The sequence below is a fragment of the Myzus persicae genome, unplaced genomic scaffold, assembly GCF_001856785.1.
Source record: "Myzus persicae strain clone G006 unplaced genomic scaffold, MPER_G0061.0, whole genome shotgun sequence".
Taxonomy (NCBI): Eukaryota; Metazoa; Arthropoda; class Insecta; order Hemiptera; family Aphididae; genus Myzus; species Myzus persicae.
In genome coordinates, this window is record NW_019103222.1 from 406165 (window position 1) to 432540 (window position 26376).

The following is a 26376-nucleotide window of genomic DNA, read 5'->3' on the forward strand; positions in this document are numbered from 1 at the left end:
AAAAATCGTTATGTAAGGTTAGGTTTGAGACTTACGGTGGTATTATTGCGACAACATTTCGTGATTTTTTGTTATTCCTAAAAATCTCAATATTATCGATTGCTATACACAGTAATTTTATAATATTACAATAAATTGTATTTGTAGAATTATCCAACTACTGTCAAATACAAATGGCGAATACTTATACTATTTCGAAGTTTGGTACTCAATGTTCCGTATCGAAACCCAATAGAAAGACATGTAGAATACGAAATGTAGGTAGAATATACCCAAAAGTTTTTGTTAACAAGCAAATTTGGTGGTGTCACAATAGTTGTAATATACAAACTGAGCTTTTGTGAATTGCAGTAGCATTTGTACTCGTCATTATTTTACCCTTGTCTGGTTTTTAGATGTACTTTACTCATCAGATATAACAAAAAATGTATTTTGATTTGCATGTATTTTAACACTGATAATATATTACTAATTTTAATTAAGTCATAATCAAAGATACATTTTAATTAAGAATTTGAACTACATGATTTCTAAAATGCATAAGCAAGCGGCAATTTAGTTAACAAAGAAATGGCTACAAAAATAACTTGTCATATTATTATTCATAAGTTCGTATAATAAATGATAATATTCATGTAAGTACAATTATTTTCTTAACACGGCGCATTGTATATGCAATTTTAATACAACACGCGTACCAGCCTGGTTAGAATAATATTATTGTGGAATTAAAATTGTCAATTTACATATTATATGCCAAGTATTTTTGTTTATCTTTTTATGATTTATGGCTAGTATCTACTGTATTAAAATACTTAATCAAATTGATCTAAATGAGGTAATAATTATTACAATAATAATAATAGGACATAATCTGTGAATTGAATTGATTTCACGGGTTGTCAGTAATCACCGGTATGCTATCGCGGTATTTTAATATTAATTATATATCCATTTAAACTCTGACTTTACAATATTATATTATTCACAGACTGAGAAATTTTAACAAACGATTAAACACTATTTGTTGGGGGCAAACGCGACGTTTGTGCGTTACAAATGCCAATGTTATGAGAAAAGCGTGTAGTCGTATTTAAAATATAATTTTGAATAACTTTTGAGCAATAATACCAATATTTGAAAGTAAAAATTATTAAAATGAAGTTGCAACAATGTCATACAAATAACTGTTTGAAATTGTATTAACTATGTGTCATTGGTTGGTTCAAAACTCATGTTTTTTTCACTTTTACTTCCAAAATGTTTTTACTGTCAATATTTAGTACCCATATTATACAGTAAACATATTATAATGAATGTTGGAATTTTATTATGCTACACCTGTGCTGATGAAATATGTTTGTTAGTGTAATTTACAAATCGTCACTTACATCATCAGAACTTTTTGTATTTGGATGAGATTGCGGTACGATGTTGTAAGGTTTCTTAAATTTCGTTTTACTTGACTTCAGCCTTAATATTAAAATGGTAACTGACTCTTTTCTAACTTTTTATCAAGCCCATTTTATAATGTAGATACTTCTTCTTAGAACTATTATAGTCAACAATAATGTCGTTGTACATTGAGTTTAAATATAAATTAATTAATATAGAACTAAAATCATACTTTATGGATGCAATAAATTAAGTATAATATTGATAGATGTACGATAACGATGATACATTAGGAAGATACGAGTACGTATTATAATATTTGTTATGCGTCATCAAAAATCACTGGATACATAATTGAATATTTCATTTAACTATTTCACACCATTTATATTTTGATAAAAATAAAAAAATCAATGCGCCAATGAAATTCAGAACTTTTTTTAAACCTAAACATTCTAAATTATGTGTACCATATATTTTTTTGACTTTCAATCTTGTTTTTTTTTTTTTATCGATTTCTATCTATTATAATATTAAACATACAAAAATTACCTCCAAATCCCAAAGCCCCTCCCCCCCCCCTAAAAAAAATGGTTTGAGGTAAAAATACGACGAGGTCGATCATAATGTAAATCATAATATGTTTAATTTGTTAGTCTTTATCGTTTAGAAAAAATCAAATCGAATCGAATCGGGTTGGAAATAATATTGTATTTTAGGGTTTATTTCATACACGACGTGTAGTAGAATAACATAGTAGGTATCGCGAAAACCTCGTGCTGAATGGAAAATAATTCTTGTAGACGCAATTCATTCATTGGCCGGATGCCCGACGTCTTATTCGATTTGAAATATTCGGTTTGATTCATTTAGCAAACGCGGACTGTTTGCAATGGTTTTTTCTGTTTTATTTTTATTTTTTCATACCCGATTCGTTAGCAATCACAACCACGACGACAATGAACGGAAACGTACGTTTGCTTTTCCAGGACTTTTGCGAACTTTATACCGTCTACTTTTTGTCCTCAGCGTGTGTATCAATACAACCCACCACTATATATATATATATGATAGGCATATATGTTGATACAAAATAAACAAATATATATATATGATAGGCATATATGTTGATACAAAATAAACAAATATATATATATATATGCATATATTTTGGAAAGTTCGCCAAAGTCAAATACTCGCGGTGCTCGTGTAGGAGGTGACGTTATGCCCGCAGTGCAACTAGCCAAAAAGTTGAACTATACCTTTTCATCCCAAATCTTCCTGGAACGAAGGTTACAAAAAACCCGAATTCATGAACTATTAAGATCGTTCATTATGTACTCACTTGGCAGAATGATGAGCGTAGTATCATATATATTATATTTTTTTAATGTTGAATCCATTTATTTTAACTTGTCAATGGCCGATCTGTGAGACTAGAACACTAGTTCGAGTGTCTAAAAACACTTATTTGGTCGCGTTCGTTTTCGTTCAACCACAGTCCATCCATAGCTTTTCAGCTGTACATTCTTAATTCCTTATTTTAATAAAACATTATAAAACGTTATAATTTAGAATGTATCATATCACTTACGACTAATTTCAAAGAGTAAAAAAATTTTTGAAAAAAACTGGACAAGAAACGTAGATCAGGTGTTTTATACTTATAGCTCACTTTACTCTCACCAGAGTAGTTACATAGTGGAGTTTTGCGTCAATCAATTAGTAATGCATGATAAATCTTGTCAGCGTATTCAAAATATGATTGAATTAAATGTCTAATATGTAGTGACCACTTAAAGAAAATTAAAAAAAAACGGTTCAGTTGTATCCCCCCCCCCCCCAAAAAAAATATACATTTACGCATACGCACACAGCTGTAGAGTACTAGGGTGAAAAAGTCCAAATCTGAGTCATATCTTAAATTATTGTTTTCTAATTAAATTCCAATTTTTGGTTATAAAACTGTTTTTATTGATTTCGTTGATTTCGTTAGGTTAAAAGGGACGTCTGGCTACTCTATTAAAACATCTTATTTGTTTCTAAAGTATCAATGTGGTAGTCAATAATTTTTTTTTTATAAATACATAGTACATACTATTGCGGTGTTTGGATTTTATATTACATTATATGATTTTTCACATTTCTTCAATAACGTCATTATATTTTTCAACGATCTGTTAAACTATAATATTAAGCTGCTAAAGGCTAGAATCGCAGTAAATGAGACAAACCGATTTTTGAATTTGGATGTCACCTTTATGTCTTTATTATATGTTTTAATTTAGTGAACATTAAATTACCAAATCTGCAATAGGTAATTAAAACAATTTGAAAAATAATAAATTCATACAATTTTGTATACATATTTGGCACCAATTTTTAGTTTGTGAAACCAAACTATAGATACAATACTTTAATGCAATATACTTATATAATATATAACTTTATTCAATCTAATAATATATAAAATATCGAATAAAAATATCCTGAAATATATTATAACCAATAGATTTGTAGTTTTTTTAATATTTAATTAACTAACCAATTAAACACTGTTTTTATTTTATATTATTAAAACTCAAGTAATATATTAGTAAACATTATTGAGAAGTTTATGATTATTTATTTTAATCTTTACTGTTTAGGAACAGTGGGTGAGCTTGAGGTCTATGTACCTTAAAAACACCATAATAGTTTCAATTAAAATTTAAAGCTATGACCTTTATGAAAACATATTATACTTTCAGGTCAATGAGCGCTTATTTTTTAACCAGAACACTTTTAAATGTTATATAAAGTTTTCATATGAGAACCGATTAATATTTAAGCGACTTTAGTAAACCTGCTGGGATTTCACTAGTAAGGAGAAATACAATTTCATTTTTTTTTTTTTTTTTAATACCGTGTACTAGTAATATTATGTAAAATATGATTTAATGATCAAAACGTGTAACAATAAATATATTATTAAAAATTATCGATATTTGATTTTAAAACAAAATACATGTCTGTGGTAGAAATATGAATTAATCATTTATTTATAACTAAAAATAACGTAATTCATTGATCCCTTTAATATTTCTAAACTTCATTCCAGTTAACTCATTTTAAATACAATTTTTTAAAAAATAATCTTAACCATTGTTGTTATTTAATTTCAATAGTCATTACTATTCGCAGTGGCGTATTTTCAAATTTTTCTGGGGGGGGGGTCCTCAGTAGTTGGAACAAATTGTAGAAAATCTTCGTGTAATTCATAGGATCTTAAATCGATATACCGAATGCAAATAGACACTTGTTCGAGACCGGCTATATCTGCAGTTTCATCGACAAGAACTGTAAAACATTTCGCTTCATTTACTCTAGCTACTATTTTATTGAGTAAAATTGTATTGCATGAATCAATTATAGCATTTTGACTAATAGGACTTGTATATTTTATAGTACCAGAACTTTCAAGGTGTATTTTGAGCGAAGCATCACCGCGAGCTCTAAAGCGTAATAAATTACGAAAATTTCCGTCGTTAACATCATTATTATCAACGGTTAATTTTCCGAAATCACGGTGACCTCGTAGAGGTATATTTTGTCGACCGCATAAGATAATTGTTTCAATAACAGGTGAAATGTTTTTTCTGTTTTCAAAAATTTGTCGTGCCCGAGCAGTGTCTAATTGATTTTCAATAGATAAATGTACGTTTTTTTTTATATCTATGAAATGATCTGCATCAAAGACGGATTGTTTGTGATAATGAAGTGTTACATGATTTTTAAACGTTTCCATTGCATGTTTCCAATTTTGAAACGGTTTTCTAACCAAAGCGCCTAGTGTTTGAGAATTTATGCCAGCTCCTGATTTAGCAAACGCTACACAAAACGTACAAAATGCACCATCTAATTTTGCAGAGTACGCTAACCATGGAAAGGTATGCAACCATCTGTATTGAAATTTTAAATTTTTGGATCGCTTATCTTTACCACTAAATATAACAGTATTAGGGAATTCAAAAGTAGGTTCGGGCTTCCAAATTTTTTTAAGAACTTCTTCTTTCTCTACATCTGTTAACGAGCGGTTAAAATAAAATCCAATATCGAAATTGTTAAAATTATGTTCATTTTCTGTTTCAGTATTGTCAGATTTTTTTGACATTTTGATACGTTTGACATTATTATCTATATTTGGTGAAATTGGTCGTTTATTTGGAGAAGTTACGGAAACTGAAGATTTGTGATGGTCAAATTGTAGAACATTTGTATCATTTGATTTTTTAAAAAATTGGCTTAACGAAGTTTGCTGAGACATAATAAAAGCAATATATTGTGTACTTACTTAATATTGATCAAAATACAATAAACACTTGTTCACTGGTTCACACGTTACTCGTATAGTTGTTGAAGGCAAAATGAGACTAATAGAAAATGTGTAATATCTTATAAAAGCCACTAATTTATATTTTATTATACCTATCCATATATGGCTATTGGCTACACAAATATTGCTAATTGCTATACACACAAATCCATCCATAATCGTTTTTCTGTGTGATAAAGTTTATATTTCAAAGATACGGGTACTTGATACCTATTAATTTTATCGGTTTATCGCACTTCGTATAAGGTCGTTACATAGAAAAACTGTCGTCAGAATAACATTACTATAAATTTATAATACGTCTTATTACTTAAAACCATGCTATTATATTTTGTTCACGGGAAAAAACTATATCCGCGCGACCGAGCGTGCTTACATAAATCGGGTTCTGCAAATATGTAAGAATTTTAGTTTTTTTTTTTTTATGAGAGGTTCTGGGGGGGGTCCAGTACCCCTGGACCCCCCCCCGTAAATACGCCACTGACTATTCGACCAAATTATCTTTAAACCATACAAATCGTTATCGAAAACACAATCAACAGATTACAAATTTCTTATCTCACATATTTTTAATATCCTCAAAACACAGTAAAACGATTACTATAATACTTAGTTTTATTAATTAAAACGTTGTCTCATTTGATAATCTTTTCCAGCTCTGAAATTATACTAATATGATCTTATCTTAAATCCAAATTCAGTCAGCTTAATTTTATTTATCTTAATGTGATGTAAAAGGTACAAAGAGAGATCCCTACGCATATTATATTATATAAAATTACATTAAATGCATAGTAGATTGTTATTGAATTTAGTTGATTTACATTTGTCTACTCCTATCATTTATGTATAATCGCTTAACCTAGTTTCTATTTTGCTACATCTATACTAAGACTTACTGAACTTAATACTAAATTGTGATACACATTACATACATGTTTACTTAACCTAGTTAATAGTTTTAATATTAATTATGTTTATGTAGATATAATATTATGCATGATACAACAATATAAATAATACATACCGAGTTCCATGACATTGTCATATAAAGTATATTACATGAAATCATGTTTCAAAGTATATTCACAAGGATAATTGTTGAAAAAACTATTTTTGTAAATAATTTGACCATAGTAACACCATAGTACAAATTATCTACATTTTAAGTACTTGAATCAGTTGACTCATCAACGCTCTTATTTGATAAGAGTCAAGTATCATCGGTCAATGTTTATTTTACAGTAATAAATCTGTATTCATTTTATTTGTTCATGTAATTTTGCTAAATTCAATATTCTATTGAGATGTTAATGGTTGAACTTGAGTTGCATCGTAATTCATTTTTATAAGTGTATCTAATTACTTATATATGTCATACAATTTAAAAATATAGAAAAAACGAACTCAACGAAGAAAAATAGACAAATTTCATCATCAAATAACTTGGTCACAGCCCTCAGAAAGAGTGTTTTTTTCCGTTCACCAATCATTGCATAATTACGAGATTAATAAAAAAAAAAGTTTTCCAACAAGATTACGGGAATTTTCAACATTCTTAACTCAAATCCCTTTGCCAATAGAAGAAAGCGCTAACCAGTAACCATAGCCTTCGCCATTACACCCCTTCCCTCTGATTGTCACTTAATATATTTCTGGTATCCGTATTGAGTACCAATAAGGTAGTGGGATTTTTTAAGTACGATTCTTATGCTATGCGTTTATTCAAATTTTTATATTTAGAATTTTTAGGTTTACACAATTGTTTTTTAGAATACTTTTTTACGGACATTTAAGGACTTAACGATCGTCATGCGACTGTTTTATCAGCTTTTTTTTTAATTGGTTGCCGGTCAGTAACGTATAATGGAAAAAGGTGGCCACCAATCGTTTTACTTACTCCGCGTCTGCCGTGATTTTCGATTAAATCGTTATCGTAACGTCTTTTGCAAGTGCGTAAAGTGTTGTGCAGTGCAGAAATCTGAGAAAAACGTTATTGCGCTGAATTTTTTTTTACGACTAAAACGTTTTCGTAACGAAATTCCGAAATTCAGACCGAGTATACCTCCTTGTAATATAATATTATATTTAGTAAAAAAGTTAAATTATATTTAAATATAGGTTTAGATACTCGGACAGTGCTCACTTAGCCACTCCCGAAAAAATGATTTAATGTTTTAAAATTATATTTCCTTTTTGTTATCTAAACAGTATTACAACTAATGATATAATTTCAAGAACAGCTATATATTTTTTTTTTACAGAAACATTTTTATTCATACCGCAATATAAAGTATTTATCAAACAAAATACGATAACGTGAACAATCTTTTTTTCTCATAAAATTAAGCACATTCATGGATTTATTTCCAACAAAGCAAATAATAGTAATAATAATAATAACCCAGGTATAACACAATACGTAGGATTAAGAATTTTGGATGAAATAAATATTTTTCTATAGAAAAAAAAAGTAACTTATTAAAACATCAAACAATAAGGTTTAAGTTAAACCTTCTATTGAACATTATTCTATACTAAACAGTAACATTATTGAATAATGTGAATAACCAAAAGCGATTATTTTTTTGCAATTTGTTTAGTGTTTATTTTGGGTTTGAAGTTAGTGGAAAATCGTAATGGAATACTAGCAGTGAATCAAAACTTGTGTTAACATAATTATTATTTAGAGTATCTATTGTTGGTATTTCATTGCTGAGAAAAAAAAATGAAGTTATAAACCACAAAATCATAGTTCTTAAAAAAAGCATTGCAATATCAACACATTTTTGGAAAAATGATGTGATAAATATATTAAACACTGAAATTATAACTACACAATGAACTATATGTTTTTTTGTCCATCTGATATATTATTAGCATTGTATACCTATATATTATGTACAACAATAGTGTCAGACACTTTTACTTTAAACATAAAAAAAAATTATATATATAGTAAGTACAATACCTCCTAAAAATGTATCATCGTATTTTATTATATTACCGTTGTAAATGATTGAATGCAGTTAAACGGTATTGCTTAATGCATTTTTCGTAATCCGCCAATAGTCTATTTAAACTCATTCTCAATGATATAACCTTAAAATAATTAAATTTCTGTTAGCTCTCAATGGTCACCATGCAGGTACGATAATTTGTACGTGTGAAGATAATAACAAAATTTATATTATTAACATTGTTTCTTTGTTTGCGCGTGACGATTCTTAGTTCATCGTTCACGACTCACGTGTGTCTAGCTTAGTAGCAGCAAGGAACCGGGATAGAAAATAGACTAATTTAAAAACATTCTGATTTGTCGGCAGTTCATAAGTGAACGTTATATCGAACCCATTGTACAACACGTGTACCTAAGTATCTTTATATAGAATCATGTAAGCGATATGTTCACAAGGATGAAAGGAACAAGAAGAGTAAGACACTTTGAAACTTGCCTCCCAGTGATTAATATCCGTAATAAAGTTTCGCGTGTAGGCCTTTCTACTCTATCTTACCCGGATCTGGATCCGCCACTGGCTGTCAGGTCACAAGTCGTCGATATGTGTTTCATTGGAACACGAACACTAATTGCATTAATACTGTGCATAATTATGTTATGCGTCTAAATTCAATTTAACAATTAATTTATAACAACATAATATTATATTTCCACAGTATTCTGATTAAAAATTTCACATTTGTAGACAGATTAAATTAGGCGCTTGATACTTTGTGTAGACACGTGTTATACTTCAATCATTATGCTGTCAACCAGAGATTAGGCCGACGTCATCAAATAATTATTTGCTCTTTAAAGTATATTCGTTGATACTTGGTATTAATGAATTATTGGCGTCACGATTATCTATGACTCATCGGCATCTACCTTTGCATTAAATAGTATAGCTGTTCTATAGATGCGGATGTTTGTAATGAATTATACATATGAAAATAATATTTTTAGAAGAAACTGTTTTTGCACATTTTTATGGAGTATTAAAATATAAAAACGTATTATAATATATACTACCCATAGAAAATGTTTAATTTCTTCCCCCTCGCTTACTTCAATCGGTTTGTTAATAACGCGTGCACATTACAATAATTTTTTTTTAATATAATTTTTATTTTCAAGCACTTTTATTACAGTTTGACGATAATGACGAGTTATTATTATTTTTTATATATAAGTGTATACTTCAGTTATATATACGAGTCTATACGAGTTGTCCGAATAATTTACTATTAATCTTTTCATCACTTTACACCCCATCGAACACGGCAATTTTTTAGCTTTATATAGACATATATTTTTTTAATAAGCGAATATAAACCTTATTGTACCAAAATGTCTGCATAACATTTTTGACCCCATTTTTAATGTCGCGCTGTTCCCCACGATACACATCACTGCATTTTTTAAATTAACGACTATTCAAATTTCCCCAATATTATGATATAATTATATAGATACAATTCGTCAATACATTTGTTTATGAATTTAATTAATTAGTGTGCGCTGAAAAGAAACTGACACATGGAAAATGTTCACAATTTTAAAGTGAACGAAAACTACAATAATAGTTACCTAAGTAAATAATAAAGAATAATATAAAATTATACATTGCAATCAAGATAATATTCATTATGTGTGTGTTCTAAAATTATCAAACATAATAATATATTATATCACTTTACAAGTTCAATTTATTTCAAATCCAAATTAATACAGATAATAATCAAAATCCAAACCGAGATCTAAAATTAGCCTGAAACTGAATAATTAAAATGAATAGATGTGAAGTTGCTTTGACTTGTATGTTTGCTTGTAGATAGACATGATAAGCATATTATCCCTGATAGCCAAAATAATTAATCAAATAATATAACTTTGGACGTCACAGAAATAATAGTTTACCTTCTAGCCTTCGTATGCATAATCGTTAATTAACTATGGTTGTACTGGTATTACACAATTGAATGGCTTATTTTTGATTTAGAATTCTTTACAATGATTACTTAGACACCTATACATAGGTACAAGTCTTTTTTGATATACAATAACCAATGGATTTTCCTTTACAATTACAACACAAATTGATGATTTCAAGACATACATAATTCCATGATAACATTGTATTATAATATATTAATATGGTACTTATGTATGGTTTATCAATTAAAACGGTAATTTTTTTGTTGGTTCTACTGAATTATAAAAATTAATTCAATTCATGATTTGTCGGCAATTTAATAATTACACACATAATTTGTTATAATCGTAACAGATTGATCGGGTAGTAAATTATTAGTGTTAGTGTAAGTACGCAGTTATTATTAATTTAAAGATACATGAGTATCTTTCGTAAGTAATGAATCATCCCGTAGACTATGGAACTTATAATGCGGAAGTGTCTGAGATTCATGTGGGTTACTCGGGTGTAAACTACAATAGTTAGACGATCCGAACATACCTCTGAAAGCATGCTATATAGTACCTTATTATATACTTCATATTGTTTACATTTTTCATGACTGTTTAGATGAGTTTAAGATGTAATATTGTATTATGTATCACAATTCAAAGCTTAGTGGCCATATTGATTTCTTGTGTGTACCTAATCAGTTGTACCTTTTTCATATAAATTCATTAGGTATATGATGCAAAAAAAAAAGACATGACTTTCTAACGTAAATTTGCATTGTCTATTTCTATTAGGTACCTATATCAAATCAATAGAATAAATCAACACTTAAAAAAAATGTTCATGTAATTACGATGGAATTTAAATAAAGACAAATTAAAATTAATATTGCAAAAACTCAATCCCTCAAGTGTCGATTAAATTGAGTTTTAATGTTTTTTTTTTGTGTACACATTAAAAAAGCCCTTTATATCATAAAATAGTAGGTACCTACTCATAATAATGTGTTCGGGTAACGTATGTGTTTAACAACTCGAATAATTAGTAATTAGTATGCCGTTCCACTGTGTATTTTAAACGACATGGACGAGTATTAATAATTATTCGATGATATTACATAATAATAAAGTCATAAAAACTTTTCCGAGTATGCTTTAAAATTGTGTTATTCGATTTATGCGCATTAAAATATATGCTCAAACCAATAATGTAAACAATGCAATGTAAACATTTAGAGTTCAGAATAATGGTTTTAGATGAAATTCCGGTTGAACGTCAACAGAATACATGATATTAGAATTAAATAATATGAAAGTGCGCAACGTTCAAGACATCTTAAGACATTTTAATAATAAAATAGTACACAGCGATACCTCTTAATACAAATTGGAAAATTTTTGATACGAATATTTTTGTATTATAATTTCTAAATTCTTTTTTACGAATATGAAAACTATTGTACTTCCCAAATTTAAATGCATAAATAAATACAATTATTAATATGTATGAAAATGTGCACGATTCCACAATATTTTCATCTACAAGAAATTATTAATATACATTTTTTTATTACATAAATAAGCCTCGGCGTCTATGGCCATTGGCATATATGGAGTTTTAAGGTTAACAATTTCTTAAGATACAGTATTTATATTAATATTTATGTGGTTTAAATATTTGTAAAACTATTTTTTTCATTTTAAAAATACCTAAAGTATTAAATATATTTATTTTTCTATTATAACTTCTCACAGTTGTAGTATTATTATTAAATACAAATAACTCATGTCTGATAATTGACATGTGATGTTGTTCATAACATTCATAAGCCATTAAAGATAATACAAACAGTTTGTCGTCTAGACGTTTTATAAACAACATAAAAATACATTTTAAATGTTAGTAATATAATATCAATATAGTTAGTTGGGTTAATATTATATTATTATATTATTATCTCAATTTCACTTTTATACATTTATTAGCTCATAGGTATCTAACATTTGTTGAATTGTTACCACATTTTTTTTGAATATAATTCATTTTTAGCGTGTGTCCGTGTATTTATTATTATATTTACATTTTAATCATTGATTTATATAAATTAAAATTTTAAATTATTATAATAATGGATACCTTTATTTTTTTGCAAAATCGATTTTAAGTTCTTCAATAATTAAAAATCATTTTTTTTAACTATGATTATTATAAATGCTGTAAAAATTAGTATAACTATTATATTACTATAAATCACGGGTAATATGATATTTGTATCATCATTAACCTTCATTAAATACGATACATCAACATGGGTATTCGTTTTAGTTAAAAAAAAAATAAAAACCTAATTAATATATACAGTAATGATTTTAGTAAAATCATATTTCTATAGTAACCAACTGCATACATTATACCATATCAAATAATATTTATATGATTTGTTAATAAAGTTTTTATAATTGTCAGACATTTTTCAATTTTAAAAATCTTACCTATATAATATAATATATATGTTTTTCTAACAATAATATTTATACAACAAGAACGCAATATTCAAAATTCAATATATTTATCTTAAACTATGAGTATCTAGTCCAATATTTATTTTAGCCCAAGTCGTTGGAATATTTGAGAAATCGGATGTAAACTTGATACTTTTTGGAGCATAGTAATACATGCATACGAGTATTGTGTAAATATAATTATTTCAGAAAAGTTACTCTGATAACTTCACCAGTCTTAGTTAACTGTTGTCTGCTAATGTTAACTATATCATTTTTGATAAAAATGTTTCCCAAATGTTTCAGCATTTCATAATTCGTGAATTTTATATTAATTATGATAAACCTCCTACTTTTTATTTATTTCAAGTCCAAAAATACTCTAAGAAAACGAAATACCATTAAGAGTGTTATTTAGAGAAGATAGATAAGAATTTTTTTCCATTCCTTTATCAGATATATGAATTTAATTCGTACACTTCCAATTCAAATTTTGTTATTTTGAAAGCAATAATACGTTTTTATCATTCAATGTTTTTTTCTTAGAATATCGTATTAAGTATTTTCGTGCTCTTTTAAAAAAAAAAAAAATAAACTTTATGCTATAACAATAGTGATAGTGCATTTTTTATAGCAGAAACCATTTTTCGTTGTCGATAAAAAAAAATATATAAGCTCCTTATAACTTCCGATAAGATAAAATACATCACACTTTTTATTTTAATATCTTAAATAATAATAATACACAAATATTATAATCTGATTATAATATACTTATTATAGTCCATGGTAATTATTTACATTATATATATTTATAAGAATTTTTGAGTTAACTAATATTATTGATAAAAACTGTATCCGTAAATACTACTGCATATTCGGTTTATTTTCCTAATGTAACTTTTTACTATAGTTTATATGAACTTTTGTTCATATAAACTTAACGTGCTTAAAATATATTAAAATTGCCGGTTAAAAAATAATTAATCGCGCGAAGAAAAATTTTAAGTTACATCATTTTTATTTTTAAACATTAGATATATTTTTGCGAAAAATTCACTATTAAAAAGTTGTTTAAACTTTATATTATGTGCGCAATGAATCTGAGTCTGTATTGGAATGGTTAATGTGCATACAATTCATACCGTCCGTATAGGTACAACTGTATAGTGTAAATAAACATTGAGTTTTCTAAGTTTCTATGCAAGTTGATTGATTAAATTGTAATTATACTTAATTTGTATACACATTGTGTCTTATGGTATTGAAAGTCTTTACAGAATAATTATGATTTATACAAGTACACATCTTACATTTACCGCTATTTGTTTTCCATTAAGTCATATCTATGTGCATAGTATCATTAGTATCAATTCAAAATTAAATTACTCACTATTCATCTACGGGTCTACTAAACTCAACATTTTTATATAATTATGATATCGCGGTTAACGATGATATCGAAGGTTGATACCGTACTAAATGAATAGACAAATACAGTTCAAGCATAATTGTAATCCATCGTGGAAAACAATTAGAGCGTTGTAATCGATTTAATATTACATTGTTGTGTGTAAAAGGTTTTTTATAAAAATTAAATACATTGATGCATCAAAAATAGATAAATAATACTATACACAGGTGATTCGACTTATGATTAGTCAATTGTAATGATTAAAATAGCACTTTAAAACCGAAAAATGACGATGGCCAATGTCAATAAAATGTTCAATATGTTTTTTTTTTTATTATTGCGATAATCACATATTATTACAACAGCAATTTATTATTCCGTTAATTTTTTTTGTTTTATATGTGAATTAAAATTTTCCAGTTTTGACATTTCGTAGTTTACTTGTGTATATATATTTAAAGGTTTTTAGTGATGTACTTAACGCCATTGTGGATTTAAATGCCATACAAAATAAAAAAAACTTAACTTTTCACCTATACAACGCATTAAAATGTATCGAATTACATTTCAATTTATCATTGTGTTTAGCTTTGATTTCGCTGGTTATAATATCGTATTCACGATTAAATGTAAAAAAAAATATATACATATAAATAAATAATGGTGATCCCGGGTTTAACATTTCACGATCATTATTACCACCGAACACATTTCAAAAATACCCCGAGTTATAAACAAATGCAATTTGAAAACGTTCCCCGGCGGTAAGTGTACATATTGTATTTATTGACTTTCCATAATATCAAATTCACCGTGAAATATGACGTGTTAACGGTCATATGATATAATATTTAACATACATTGTGTTTCATGACAAATAAATTAAATTTTGATTAGGAATGAAACATAATAATTGTTGGTTATTTAATATGTCCCACGGGTAAGTGTGGTTTGAAATATACGACCTATATTACCATTTACCACGTTATGTTATCTTCAAAACGTTTTAATGTTTAAGAGGAACACGTTGCAGTCTATGGTCAAATAATCAGAACCGTATAAAATGTTAGCGAAACAATTATGATATGAAAACAATATGTTCACTCGAGTGAGTTTAACATTTCAACGAGATCCATTAAAAATCAGTGAAATAGGTGGTCTTAAATATATATAGCTTGTACTAAATCGAAAACTTATCTCTATATATATATATATAACAACTTTCAAAGTCATGATTCGCATTAGTATTCATAAACTATTAGTTTTTTACGACGATAAAAAAACCATAAAGACCGCTTTTATTTTATCACTATTGCCTGTCATTTCTTTTATTGGATATACACGAGCTTTTTTGAGTAGTTTTGTAGAACATAATTTTTCAAATAAACGTGTTGAAGGGGATAACAAGATGAGATGTGTTTAAAGAGAACTCGAAAACATATTTTTCAATAATAACCATGTAATATTTCATTAAATAGCAACAACAATGAATACCTATAATAGTCTATAATAAGTACTACTACAATGTTATCTAGTTATAGAGTCTAGTGTAACGCTAATTAGCATAGACATTGAAATTCATTAGTATGAAACATGATTTATTTATATTTTTACAGTTAATAAGTGTTTTTTATATAATATGCACAGTACCTGTCTCATAACCCCTTGCTCGTTCGCGATACAGAAAAACATTTAATCGATCATTCCTTGGAGAGTTCATTCATTAAATAACACCAGAAGCATAAAGCTGTTACGAGAAGAAAGACAATTATTTCTTCTGATATACATTCAAATTGTACATTGTATTTTATTACATTATTTTCGTGACTTGTACTTAGAGTATACTATTTTAAATAGAGATGTGTTAAATCATAATTTAGATATTTCATATTGACGCAATTTGTTTGTGATATGTCACATTTAAAACTAAAATCTACTAAATTAAACAGTTTTTATTATATTCCTCTATTATAATGTTATAATACATAACAAGTAGTTAAGAAAGCTCGATATTTGAGATGCTTGACTCCCAGTTTCTAAACTTATATTCATATTATGCAATAAACTATAATTCCATGTACAAATTAGATCAATTAGATCCCCTTTAAAATATTTTTGTACCAATGTTTTGTTGTAATGTCTATGGAAAATACTCAAATGTTGATATTTTTTTATACTGGCTGCTATAAATTTATTTTGAATAGAACCGTTGTAAAATCTTAATACAAACAATCATCGGAACTATTTGCATAGTAACTCCAGTCTGCAGACTATTAATAAATAATTCAATATCAACAATCGTGACTATGTACTGGTAACTAACGGACGGACGGATAGATGGACACAACGGAGATTTAAGGTGTTCTAAACTTATGTTAAGAAACCTAAAATAAACTGTAAAAATATTTGTGTATACTGATTTACAATAATGTAAACGTATGTATTTTTAGCTTTTACGGTATATTATTACATTTTTACAAACTATCAGATTATTTTTTTGATCAACTACCGAAAAATAGAACTTAAACATATATATATATATATTACTATTCGCATGTTTAAATCGCGAGGCAGAAAGTTAACCGGAGAGAGAGAGATAGAGAGAATGGAAATGATAGATGGCTACATTAATGCATTTTAATGAGAAAAATCTTTCTCGGAAGTGTTTTGAAATCTTAAGAACAAGGTGGTTGCTTTATAGCGTGAGATCGGTGACATCAGACGGGCGAATGAAAATGCCAGGAATATTTTTAGTCAGAGTTTTGGTTGAATTAATAATATATTCCACTGGAAGTTGCAGAACTTCGGAATACTCTTTCGCGAAAACGTTACACCAGTTTTTCTGACGTTTATAGCAGCCAGGCCATTGTAGACGGAGCAAGCCGTTATATTGTGACTGTGAGTCCTTGTACACAACACACACCTGTCACGAACTTATGGATGCTTAAGACATATCTGAGAGTCTATTTAAAACGTTTCATCTATGGCAGAGTCGACAAAAGACAAATACTTGACGTCTTGACGCGTTACAAACATTCACAACAATTGCCTTACAACTTGAGCACATAATATCATCGTGTGTATTTCAATAAACATGATAATTGCGGTCTAATGAAATAGGAAATAATTAATTAAACGAGAATTACACGGCGGTCCATCACATATCATCATTAGTTTTTAATAAAAATGAAACTTTGACAGTATATGTTTTAATAATATTTGTATAATTCTCGAGGTTATTATAAATGATTATGATGTCAATATTATTTTTGAACCATTCATCACACACGATTTTGTTGACAATAAACTTGTCGAAGTGTGTAAAAAACATATTATTTATTCTCGTGGCTGACAAGGAGAATGACGTGATAAAAAATAACGTTGAGTTATGAAAAAGTTTTGAGAACACTTAAACTATGAAAACATTGAAAACTTTAAACGTTTAAGATTACCATTGGCAATTTGTGTAAGAACGTGAAAACTCATAAACAAGTTTGATATATTTTTAAGTAATAGAGCATAAAAACAAAGACGATAGTTATTTATATTGTACATTTTAATTATTCTTAGTAAAACGATTTGAAAAATTATAATTTTTTCAAACATTATGCTAAATTATGTCTATTTTAACTTTGTAAATCTGTAGTTTATGCATATAGGTATGTACAACTACTTGCGATAATTTCGTATTGATCTTACAATTGTATTTTTATTTATAAATAAGATATTTCCGTCCGTCTTCATTAATAAAACAGCGTGTACTTAAACGACAAATAGTAGGTGTATCTTCCTGTTTAATTGTTGTGAAATTTGATTTTCAATTGCTGGTTGGCGGTTTAGCAATAACGATTTATTAGCAAAGCCAATTAATCATTTCACATTATAATTTAAAAAAAACTTAATTCCGGTAAAAAGTTTGAGTTTTTTTATTTCCATATTGATTTGTTATCAATTTAAAATTTCCATTTGATCATATACTTCGTTTTTAATTTTTAATTTAGTTATTTAACTCTAGAAATTCAGTTTTTAATATGTAATTATTAACATAAAGCACTTCGATGAATAAACATTTACCATATTACTAAATACAGCTTGTATGATGTGTACCTAATATTTTTAGTGTGTACTGTCTGGCATAAACGAAAAAATAAGTATTATTTTTTAATAATATTATTATGGTTTATATACAAGACAAATAAACGTATAATCTAAAATCAACACTCAAGAATCCATCGGTCAAGAAAAGAGACGAATCGGAGACCAAAGTCTTTTTAGATGTTTTTTCTACTCCATTCTACCCTGATACCCTGATTGGTGATCATTTACTCAACTGTAAATAAAACAAAATTATATGTTATCAGCTGGCACTTCATTATTGTTTTATCAACAATATACTTTTGAATCGATTTTGTAGTAATAATAATACCATTAACTAAATGTACTATAGTTATGTGCGTTTGATCAAATGTAAGATGATCATCTAGCAATAATTCACTTTTGTAAGCTTTTTATTAAGTTTTTATCTTCGAAATAACGAAACTATAATATTGCGTTAACGGTGATGGCAATTTCTCAAGGAATTGAAAAACTTTGAAATGTCATTTTTTTCAAGTTTTTTTTGTACGCAGTACTTTCATGTACAGACTGGAATGATATTATACTGCTACTGATTGCGGGGAATTAGCAAAATATTTATTATAATTCAAGTATAATAGCGTGCGCTTTGGTTTTTATTTAATTTTAGACTTAGAGTGGAAAGATAAATTTATTGATTTTGCAATGATGCATAGTTTTATATTTCATTATTATTATTTTGTGTCTTAAAACTTTTTTTGGTAGAAAATATATTCTTATCATCAACTCACCGATGGAAGTTTCTGGTTTAAAATTGGGTTTAGTTGTTACTTCTGTGAGGTCAAAATTTATAATGTTCCGTATTCTTTAAAATAATCGAGAAAATAGAAAAAGTACTAACATTTGAAAAAATTGTAATACTATTATTAAAATAATTATTTGGTATATTAGTTGGGTAACAAAAAGTTAGACTACCTATCTTTGAAACGTTTTTCTGATAAAAAAACTAACCCAACCTCTCGAAAAGCTTAAAATTGAATACAAGGTTTCTTATATGTTGTTAAAACAGAAATTAAAAAAAAAGGTTGACCTTAATAATTACATACATATTTTTTTATGAGCGTTTGAAGTTTAAATGTCGACGAAATTGGATTTCCAAGCTTAAATATAACGATTTCTTGTCAAACGATTTTCTTGTAGGCCGACAGAACGTTTCGCTCAGAATCGCATTTCGTTTACTCAATGATTTATTATTTTATTCAAATTAACGTGTCATACATTGCGGTGACTTAGCCAACGACAGTGTATATGTATTATGTAGGTGTGCTCGACACTAACAACCGTAAACGCAGAGCGGTTACTCGACTTTTTTAAACAATATTATTAAGTTGCGATTAACATTATGTGCGATCATAACACGCGTTTTTGTTCGGCGGTGTTTGTCTTTGTTTGATGGTCCGCCGAGTCGAGTGCGATCTCGCAGTCGTATATATAGAGCGCTTCTACTGTTTTGGGATTCAATTTCGAACAATTACAGCGCGTTTTGAAGAAAACCATCTTCGTCTCACCTGTTGCAAACCATAGCACAGTGACGCTTAATACACACGAGGCGGCGGCAGCGGTATCCATTACATTCGGTTCTCTCTCTCTCTCTCTCTCTCTCTCTCTCTCCCTCGATTGCTCTTTTTGCAGCGACCGTCTAAAAAAAATAAAACGGAGAGAAGAACGAAAGACAGAGAGAGAGAGAGAGAGAGAGAGAGAGAGAGAGAGAGAGAGAAAGATAGCAAAAAAAGAGGTCGGGATAATTGAAGGGGGGGGGGAAGGTACAGCGCCAAGCGGTCGGGCCGTGGGGAGGATACACGCTCGCGGAATTGGGGTGTGCGTTGCGGAACTGGCGCCGGCGCTGGCGATTTGGCGGCATTCGCGAAACACAAGCACCGACCACGCTGCAGTATAGTCTCCGTCGTCGGTCGCGTTAGCGGATGCCTACTAAAGCGGAAATACCGTTTACGTCGAACGATGCCCCTCGTATTGTATCGTAAAAATCGGAAATAACACGTCCAACTTGGCGCGGAATTAAAAAAAATATAAAAAATAAAAAATAAAATATTTATTTTGTTCTCACCAACGTACGTATTAAAACATTGTAACCATTAAGATCACGATATCGAGTTGTTGTTGTAGTAATGTATAGTTCTCGTGTAGAGCAATACAACACTATAATATAGATAGACGTAGTACTTATGATACGTATTTTATGATACGCGATCGCCGTCGTTCGCGATTTGTCGTTGGCCGTGGGTTTGGGGAAAATAATTTCGCATCGAACGTCCTCGGTACTTTGCGAAATCTGTTTGGACTTGTGGTGGTAGTGGCTGAGGTACACACAACGGTGTTAAAAGCGTGTCGAGTGAAAGGTGTCCGCTTGTGAAAAATCTAGTGGACAATCTATTTTGCTCAGGTAATGATTTTCTTTTTCGTCGGAATAGAAAAAAAAACATCGTCCCGAATACATTTAATGGTTCACGTTTGATTTTTGAAAAAGTGACTTTACGATATAAATTCATATATTAAATTTATTTTTGTTTCATAAACACATAAATATTAATTGTATTTTTGTTGACTCCATAATCCTTCTCGTTGCGCAGTTAAATTTGAATTATTAACATTTTATTTTTTTTTTAACCCTATTGGATTCGAATATAACAATATTTAGTGAGTATTTCAACAATATTTTTACGATAATTCATTAGCTTATAACGAACACATACATATATCTATATAAATATATTTACAATAATGTATGCAAAATAAAGTAAAGTAATAAATTATAGAGCGTACCACAAACACTTTAACAATTATTATAAATATGAATAGTTAAAATATATAGTAAATGTTTAAAAAAATGTTCAGACACTAGATTAATATTGTTTTAATAAAATAACACACAGAAATCATTTTTTTTTAAAATTTTTAACAGTATTACCTGTGCTTAATAAATATTAGATTGATATACATAAATATTTTATGTTTAAGTACAACGTCCATGATTTTAGATTATGTACAATATTCAATATTGTATTATTACTTCTATCTTTGCAGTTTATAATTGTTTTGTGTGAACATAATTAACTTTCGTGGTGATAGTTGTGATAAAAGTCGAAGAAAAATAGTTCTTAACTTCTGTTTTAAATTTGAATTAATAACTAAAAATAATAATATCCGATTCTAAACTGCTAGTATCACTTATATGTAGTGACTATTTTATATTTAAAATTTTTTTAATTTGTAATGGGAAATCGAAAATCAAAAACATTTTATTATAATTACCTGATTGAATTTCATTATTTAACTATAACACAATGTTCTCAACTATTTCGTTAGGTTTATTTATTAAATATTATTAATTGAACTAATAATTTATCGTATTTAATTATTTATTCCAATAACAATTGATTTTATGGAAACTCCAGTTCTCGATTTAGAATTAATAGTTTAATGAAAAAAAGTCTATCTAAGATCACGTGTCATCTTATGCTGTAGAGTATCATAAATGGTAATAATTATTAAAATTTAAGATTATAATATACTAAACACAATAAATCTACCCCACCCCTTCAAAATATGAAGTTAGAAATATAAATCGATATTTAATAAAAAAATCTCGATATTCTATCTAGCTCACTGTAGACTTAGATCCATGAATAATATTACAGTATTTAGCTGAGGATAAAATAATAACAATAATAACATTATTAAAACTTTTTTTATTTTTTCAACTCATGAATTTTGCTTTATTTTTTCTCTAGAATTGTATTTATTATTTAAAATTTAAAACATTGAGAGAATACTATTGATTTTATATTGATGTGTATTATTTTTTTTAAATACACTTAATAAGGTAATAAAAATGTTCTATAAAATACATATTATCGAATGTCCAACTGGAAATTTAATGCAGATGTTTTTCCGGGATAGTTAAATTGCATAATTTACCATAATATCCTCAAGAGTAGCAATAAAATTCAAAAAGAAGAAATTGAAATTGTTTAGTTGCCTATATATTTTGTGTTAGTTATAAAAATAAATGTAAACAGTTTTCTTTCAGTATTTTAGTTAGTACATAAATATAATATTTGAAACCAATAAAAATAATCAATTATAAAAGAAATTATCATAATATGATTTCTAAATATTTTATGTGGAAAATAATTTATATTAATGTCAACAAAAAGTTGGGTCAATGCGTCTGTTAAAATATGATAGGTCATTGCATTTAGAAAACAATTTTGAACATTGCTCAGTCCATCCAAACATGGTCAAAATTTTTTTCAATAATATCTGCCAATGTTTGTCATAATATCAATAGTGCCGCAAAATGATTTATAGTTAAAACAGTAAAAATATATGTTAACATTATAGTTCTTACTTAAGAGCGTAATGTATTGTTTTTTTAGATGCATATATACAGGATGATTCACCAAAACAACAGCTCACCCCTTCTTCTTCAATAATGCAGTTGGGTATTAAAAATTTGATTTTTAGAATTTTTAAATATATTTAAGATGCATTATTCAAATTATTGATATCTTTTGTATTACTTGAGAAATATTCGGATGAAATGCAAACTTCTGTTTTTAAAATGAGAACCCATCTTTTCAAGTGTAAATTACTTTATAAAGATATAATATTTTTAAAAAGACAATTACATGATAATCGGTTAATATGATATGGCTATGATGATTTAAAATGTTTGGTCATTAATATAATTAATATATTAAAATTAACAATTTTTAAAAATGGGCCAAGTATAATAAATACTAGTTCTAATATTACGTCTATTTTATATTTTTGTAAACCATTTTAAAAATGAATAAGGACTATAATTATCCTTATACCTATAAATATTTTAACAACTAAGAAATTACTCATTCGAGTTTTGAATTAAGTGCATCAACATTTGTAAGACAAATTATCCACCAAATAATTTACAGTAAAGGGGGTGGGGAGGGTTGGCGGTTTCAATTGAAAAACAAAAATTTACATAGTAACATGACACACCTTGAGTAACACAAAAAAAATTTGAAAAATTTGAAAAAAATGTCCGATTACATTTAAAAATTCTAAAAGTCAGAATTTGAGTTACTGAAGGAAAAATGGAGTTGAACATGCTCGGTGAATCACCCTATATACAACTTGCTTGCATATTATATTCATTACTTGTTTTGGAGTTATTCGAAGCATGTACTTATAGTGAGATACTGATAACTTTAAAAATCTCTTTACAAAAGTACCTGTCATATGTGTTCAATTTCCCATCTATCGATGCGCAAAGCATGAAACTTTTTGAGCTTTTATACTAGGCGAAGGTACCAAAAAAGATTTAACGGGTAACAAAAAACACACTCGCACACACCAATCAATACATGACTATACACCTTTGCTTCACATAGGGTCTAAAATATATTCACAAATGCAGATGTCACTATACTTATTGTAATCTCGGACAATTGTGTTACATTTCGTGTACTTCTCGCGACCGCACTGAGAGACACAGTCGGGCTAGTTCGTTTATTTGTTTCCGTATTGGTATATTCCATTTTTGGATTTTTGGCATTGAATTCTGAAATGATGTTAACTTATAACAAAATATTGTGTGTTGTAAATATTGAAAAAAAAAAATATCAATTATTAAGATGTAAAACAAAATGATGCGAAAAACCAAAGATATTGTGCGTTAGTTTTGAAACGTACACACTTTATTTTTATTTCAATTTTCGATAGAATGCCAATCATTTTCAGTTAACCTGCATATTTTTGCAAAAATATACCCACTAAATGGTACTGATTAGTAAAATAAAACTCCATTAACGCCTTACCATGACGACTGCTTGACATATCTTTGCTTTTATCGTGCATATTATTGTAAATGATGTAACGCGTTCGATGAGCTTATCTACGATTCCGGACGGAGCAAAGGAGCCGTTATATTTTTCTATTTCAGAAAACATTTGCAAGTAGGCAGGAAAAGTCTCTGAAAAAACGTAATAATAATAATTTTATACTTTGGATTGAAAATGGTGCACACATGTCTCGTGGACATATTTTCAAATATATAGATATTAAAAAATGCGGTTATTGTCGAGTGCGAATTATAATTGTAAACGTCTTGCGTGTAAAATGACCGTCCGAATTGCGTAATATCTATGTTATCATCCACTTCTGTTTCGAGTGCCAAGACGGTTTCTTTTCGCGTTCGTTTTATGCTCTCGTCTTTAAACGCTCTCGTGCACCGTGCACGACGGATGCCTGTAATAATCACATATATATTGGGGATGGCCCGATACCACTTATTACCAATATACAATATTCCGATATAAAACCGATACCCGATAGATAATATATGGAAATGTTAAAACAACATTTTTGACAAAAAAAACATGAGCTGATACCACCATAAAACCGATACCATCAACCGATGCATAATAAAACCGATACCCGATAACACAAATAATATTACCTAGAAAAGTGAAAACATTGATTATTATTTATTAATGGTAATAAATTGATAATTATTATTTAAGAGTTATCACGTGTTAGTTTATTTTTAATAACTACTAAGCTAGGTACTATATAAAACTAGTGAATAAAAATAATTATTAAATTTAATAATAATTAATATGAATACTAAATAAACAGTAGACTAGTATTCACTATTTAATATTTTGTAATCTCGTATCTCGTTTTTCGACACTGCGACTAGATATAGTATTGTTACCTATTGTATTGTGGTTATTGTAATGTGATAACAACGACAGTCGTGTCAATAGTCTATAGTATTTGATTATTGATAACATAACCTGTGCATTTGTGAATTATGATACTATCAAATCAATACCGTGCTGATCGATAGGTTTTTTTTTTTTTGGTATCGGTTGAAACATCGGTTTTGAAAAAAAACCCGATACCGGCCGATATCTACTATCGGTTCTAGTATCGGCCCGTCCCTAATATATATAATATTTTATGCACATTACCGTGCTGATCGATAGGTTTTTTTTTTTTTGGTATCGGTTGAAACATCGGTTTTGAAAAAAAAACCGATACCGGCCGATATCTACTATCGGTTCTAGTATCGGCCCGTCCCTAATATATATAATATTTTATGCACATTACGGAGGTACTATGAGTTGTTGTTAACATGGCGCGTATAGTACGGGATTCTTCGATATACCTGTTATATATATATATATCCGTAGTCGTCGTCAATAATTCACTGCACAATATTTAATTTCCACGGTATATGCCTACGCGGGCACGATATACCGTCACAGACGGCAGGCAATAATAAACGTCGAGTGACGACCCATATTATTGGAATAACTCTGTACCGCGGCTGAGTTGTGTCGCGGGCATACTTGATTACGTGTTTGCGGAAATGAGCGGCGGCGGCTGTGCACTCTCCGATGCAGACGGCAATATAATAACAACAGTGAACGTGGTAACATGCTATGGTGATTTTTCCCGAGTGGGGCTCACACGATTTTAGTGGTTACCCGGTATAGTGTGTCTGGTACACCGACGGGCGATTACGGGGAAAAACGATGTCCTCTCGAAAAATCACTTTCTCCGAAACGTGAAAACACCGCGTTGTTGTTCGGCGGGCGTCGAACGTTTGACGGGGGGGGGGGG

At 28.6% G+C, this 26376-nt stretch overlaps 1 protein-coding gene and 1 long non-coding RNA gene across 5 annotated transcripts in view; one reads left to right on the plus strand and one right to left on the minus strand.

Moving 5' to 3' along the window:
• Window positions 1-26376, plus strand: part of LOC111034025 (collagen alpha-1(XVIII) chain) — a 246854-nt gene that overhangs the window by 52888 nt on the left and 167590 nt on the right. Inside the window, exon 1 of one of the 4 annotated variants that reach the window (XM_022315044.1) lies at window positions 20639-21145. The exons of 2 other annotated variants lie outside the window; for them this stretch is intronic. The gene's annotated coding sequence lies outside the window, so the exon portion shown is untranslated. Of the gene's footprint in view, window positions 1-20638; window positions 21146-26376 lie in introns of those variants that run through there. One more of the 4 variants, XM_022315045.1, reaches the window with a different exon arrangement.
• On the minus strand, window positions 2087-6246 carry LOC111034026. Its single transcript, XR_002604486.1, has 2 exons — window positions 5729-6246; window positions 2087-2932 (listed from the first exon to the last, which is right to left on the minus strand). It is a non-coding gene; the product is annotated as an uncharacterized LOC111034026 (long non-coding RNA).